This window comes from Monodelphis domestica, chromosome 2 (assembly GCF_027887165.1).
Source record: "Monodelphis domestica isolate mMonDom1 chromosome 2, mMonDom1.pri, whole genome shotgun sequence".
Classification (NCBI taxonomy): Eukaryota; Metazoa; Chordata; class Mammalia; order Didelphimorphia; family Didelphidae; genus Monodelphis; species Monodelphis domestica.
In genome coordinates, this window is record NC_077228.1 from 522,546,691 (window position 1) to 522,552,177 (window position 5,487).

Sequence of the window (5,487 nt, forward strand, 5' to 3'; positions counted from 1 at the left end):
TATTTGGTTTTGTTAGAGTTCAGTACACACTTGATTCTTTTATCTGTTTTTTTTTGGGGGGGGGTTAAGAAACTGGCACTGAGTTTGCTACAGCATATTTCCACACTATGAAGAGGACCTGGGATGATGGGTCATACTCATCTTCAACCAAGAGCATCATTATCTGTAATAGGGAGAAGCTAGAAGTCTTCCCAGGAAGACCAGGGGTGAAGCAAGGATGTCCATTATCATCACTATTATTCAGTATTGTACTAGAAATGCTGATTATGGGAACAAGGCAAGAAAAAGAAATGGAATGACTAAGACAAGGCAATGAAGAAATAAAACGATCATTCTTTGAAGATGGGATGGGGATGTACTTAAGAGAAGCCTAGAGAATCCATTAGAAAATGAGTTGAAATGATTATTAACAACGTTAGCAAAGTTGTAGAACACAAAATGAATCATTATGTATCATTAGCATTTCTAGCTACCACAACAAAACCCAGCAGGAAGAGCTAGAAAGAGAAATTTCGTTTCAAATAAGTACAGAAAATAGAAAGTGCTTGGGGAGTCTACCTGCCAAGACAATGCAAGGAATTACATGAACACAATTACAAAGCACTTTTCACACTAAAAAAGGCAGATTTAAACAACCAGAGAAATATTCACTGCTTATAAGGAATCACTGCCAATGTAATAAAATGCCAATTCGGCCTAAATTAATTCATTTGTTCAGCACCATGTAATCAAACTACCAAAGAATTATTTTATAGAGGTAGAAAAAAATAGCAAAATTCTGTAAGAAGAAAAGGTCAAGAATATCAGGGGAATCAATGGGAAAAAAAATGTGAAGGTGACCGTGCAGTACCAGATTAAAAACCCTTATAAAGCAGTAATCATCAAAACAACCTGGTACCAAAATACAGAGTGGTGGGTCAATGGAACAGATTCTCTAGGTAGTAGTAAATGACCACAGTTATTGCATGTTTCAGAACCCAAAGACCCAAGTTTGGGAGATATCCTAGGGGGAAATGGTGAAGAGTTTGGCAGAACCGAGACATAGACCAACATCTTACATAGTACACTAAGATAAAGTCAGAAGGGGTATGACTTGAATGTACATGTTGATATTATATGCAAATTAGAGGAACATGGGAAAAATGACCCATTAGGTCTTGATCAATGACACATGTTAAACCCAGTGGAATTACACATCAGATACGGGAAGGGGGAGGGGGAGGGGAGGGAAAGAACATGAGTCTTGTAACCACGGAAAATATTCTAAGTCATCTAATTAAATAACATTTTTTAAAAATGACCTATCAGATCTATGGATAATGGAAGTGTCTATGACTCAATGAGACAGAAAACATCATGGGAAGTAAAATGGATATTTTGATTATGTGAAATTATGAAGTTTCTGAACAAACAAGATCAATGCAGCCAAAATTAGAAGAAAAGTAGGAAATGGATTTTTTTTACATTGTCTCTGATAAAGGCCTAATTTCTCAAATATATAGGGAATAAGGCAAAATTCATAAAAATGAAAGCCATTCTCCAATGGATAAATGGTCAAAGGATGTAAACAGGCAGTTTTCAGAAAAAGAAATCAAAGCTATAAAGTCGCCTGAAAAAAGGCTCTTAAAATGAACACCACTGATAAAAGAAATACGCATTAAAAGCATGAAAACCAACTCGTACCTATCAGATTGGCTTACATGAGAGAGGACACATGCTGAGGAGATGTGGAATTATTGGGACACTAATGAACTCATGGTGGAGTTGTGAGTGGATATAACTGTTCTGGAGGATAGTTTGAAACTAAGCCCCAAAGTGATATATTCCCTGTGCATTCCCTTTGACTCAGAAATACCACCACTTGTCCTGTATCCCAAAGAAATACAAAACATGGGGAAAAGGACTTATTGGTACAAAAGTATTTATAGCAGCTCTTTTTGTGGTGGCAAAGAATTGGAAATTGAAGAGATGCCCATCCACTGGGGAATAGCTGAAGAAACCGTGGTATATGACTGTGATAGATGATGAATGGGGGGGGGGGACAACTATGTGGCCCACTGAATGGAGAGCCAGACCTAGAGAGGGGAGGTCCTGGGTTCAAAAAATGGCCTCAGGCACTTCCTAGCTGTGTGACCAGGGGCAGGATCATTTACCTCAGTTTCCTCATCTATCTAATGAGCTGGAGAAGGGAATGGCAAACCACTCTAGGATCTTTGCCAAGAAAACCCCAAATGGGGTCCCAGAGAGTTGGACACAAGTGAGACACCCGAGAGAAGGGCTGCGTCCATGACACAAACCAAGATAATTCCAAAGCTCGATGGGGATTCAATGGTCCTGCTAGGAAGTGGTCGGAAGGGCCCTCTGAGCCCATCTAACCTGACACCCTTATTTGGGGCATCCCAAGTCTGGACAAGAGCCAAGCTGAGAATTCCTGGGTTCCGGTGAGCCTCTGAAAGTGAGATCGCTGCTCTGAGGCTCCTTTCAAGATGGCAGGAAGTCATCCCGGAATGAGCAGAGTTCCGGGGCTTTGCGAGGGCTTCCCTTCATTGATAACTGGCACACCGGGAGCCCAGACAGATGCGATGAAGTCCATCTCTGTGCTCTGGGGCAGGAAGCAAGCTGCGAGGGAATCAGGAATTGGGGCCACGGCAGCAGCCAAGAGAGGATGTGGTGAGACAAGGGGGCCAAAGAAACCCAAGCAGGGGAAATGTTTTCCGAGGGAGGGGTGTTCATGTGCCCTTGCTAAGCCCAAGTGGGACTATATATAGTCACACAACAAAGGGTTATTTCACTGGAATCTCCCAGTGAGAAGGCCGGAGGGAGGAGGGTATTTTACAACCTCGCCGAGGTCAGATGCCTCTCTGAGCCTTCCTAGAAGATGCAGCCCAGCAGGAGGGGCTCTGAGGGGGCGCATGTGTTCACTGGGGGGGAGGGGCAGAGCAGCCAGCAGTTTGCACAAGTCCCTGTTTGTTCGACATTCGGAGCTGGGCCAAGCTGGGCCCCGGAGCAGCTCTGAGGCTCTCTGGGTCTCCTCTTTGAGCTCCTGGGCACGGTCATGCCAGGTCTTTGCCTCGCTCCAGGCCCCAGACCCTCAGAAATGCGAGGACGCTTCCTGCCCCGCTGCCTTGGCGTGTTGTTCTTGGCTGCTCTCCTTCGGCCGATCCTCCTATGCTCCATTTAGGGGAGAGGGCCAAGCCGGGATTCTACCTGCCAACAGGACCTGCATTGCCGCTGCCCGGAGAGTCTAATAAAACTCGCCCAAGCGCCGCCCCTCCCCGTGGAGCTCCTGGGGACCCGCCACTGCTTTTTAAAAATGAGGATATTCCTTCCCTGGAGTCGGCTGGGCTGGGCAATGGGGTTCAATCGCTTAATCCAATTCTCCAAGGCTTAAATAAATGTCTTCTGCGTGCAAGGAAGGAGAAAAAAGAAACCCCTAAACAAATGCCGAGACTCAAGGTTCTAAGAGGATGGTTTAAAGATCCAGCCCCAACCTTTCGGGTCTCCCTCGGAGCTGTTGTCTGAAAGGGAGTCCGAGTGACCCTGACCGTTAGACAGTCCAGAGTCCTTGTCCAAGGCCTCTGGGGAGAGCACGGCTCACGCTCACCCCAGGCCGGCTACACGGAGTGGGCTTTGGAGCTAAAAGGGGCCTTGGAGAGCCCAGAGCTCAGCTGCACCCCTGCCCCGCGTCCTTTTGGAGAAGGAGGCTGAAGGTCAGTGGAGCGAGGACCGAGCTCGCCCCTCCTACCCAGGTGCTCCCAATCATGGGTCAGGAGACCCTGGGCCTCTCCCACCATCCCAGGAAGCTGCCTAAGCACCCCCAAGGCAGGGGGGGGGGGCTGTGCGGCTCGGCCTCTGGTGCAGCTTCTGCTCTGTGAGCCTCCTGAAACTCTCCCAGGAAGTGCCTGACAGGGGGCCAAGGCAGGGTCAAGAGAACCAGGAAATGTTTACCCAAACAAAAATTGACAAATCATAACATTAAAGCCCGTTTTTCTCCGTTGATGTCCAGTTGAACAGGGATCATCGTGCGGGGTGAAGGCCCCGTTTCTATGTGAGTTTAACCTCCCTGCTTTAGGGCATTTCTCTGGGAAGGGCTCCAAGCCTGCTGAGACCAAGACCAAATCGGAGGAGCAACAGCTCACACGGCAGGCAGCGATTAGGTGACTTGCCCAGGGTCACACGTCCAGAGGTTCTTCTCTGGGTACTTTTGTCAACAACTCTCCAGGAGCCCAGCTCATCATGCAACACCCGGCTGACAGCAGAGGCTCCTGGGAACAACCTCCACAAACACTCCCTGAAACAGGCCTGGGGGAGGTCTCTGGCCTCCCCAGGGACCCTCTGAAGGGGGTGCTGTCCCCTAGCCAGACAGGAAGGCTCAAAGGGGTCCTCTGGTTTTCTTAGACCCATCTCTCAATGAACCACCTCTAAAATATAACATTTCTGCCTCTGATGACCCAAGGCTCGGGGTGCAGGAAAGGCTCCACTCCAAGTGTGGGAGAAATGGGGCTCCTGTGCTAAGAGCAGCTGGTGAGGCAGAAAGGCCTGGCTGAAGCCCAGGCTCCCTCCTCCAACTCCTGGGGGCCGTGGAGTGGGGCGACTCAGACACAGGCAGAACTTCCCCAAAATACAGAGCAGAAGCTGCACCAGAGGCCGAGCCCCACAGCCCCCCGCTGCCCTTTTTCTTTTCCACCTTACTACCTTCGGTCAGCATTCATTCTAAGGCAGAGGTCTGGTGAGGGCGAGGCAATGGGGATAAAATGACCGGCCCAAGGCCACACAGCTAGGAAGGGTCAGCAGGCAGATTGGAACCTCGGACCTCCCGTCTAGGCCTGGCTCTATCCACTGAGTCACCTCCCTGCTGCTCCTACCCTTTTGCAGGCTTTCCCCACCGGGCCGGGATGGACAAGCTCTGGGCTGAGCACTCTGAGCCTCACCCCGGCCCTGCGGGGCACGCGTTCTCCTCGAAAGGGAGGCAGAGGTTAGGTGACCTGCCCGGGGCCACACACCAAGTAGACCTCGGAGGGAGGCCCGGCACTGAGGCCTCTGCCCACGTCACCCCTCCGGCTACAGAGCCGGGAGCCCCGAGGAGCTGAAGACGTCGGGCTCAGAGCCACGTGAGAGCACGGCAGCCCCACCGGTGATAACCTGGTCTCCGGCCCCGGGGCCAGGCGGGGAGTGGCGGCTCTCAGGCCCCCTTTGAAGGCCCCTCGCCGGCCGGCCGGCCTCTGTGGGTGCTGCACGGAGGAGGGAGGCTCAAAGGGAAGGTTTATCGCTGGCGGCCGTTCCGCAGCTGTCGCGAGCGGCTCTCTTGTGTAATTTCCCTCAGAACAGACTTATCTGTGAGGCCGAGCAGGTGGTGGAGGCAGGTGGGCTTTTTCCACGGATTAAGTGACAGTTGAGTGAGGGAGGGCATGATTATTCCGGGCTCTCGGGGTGATCTGAATGGAGGGAGCCGCGCAGGCCTGAGTTCTCTGGGGCCTCTGACACCGA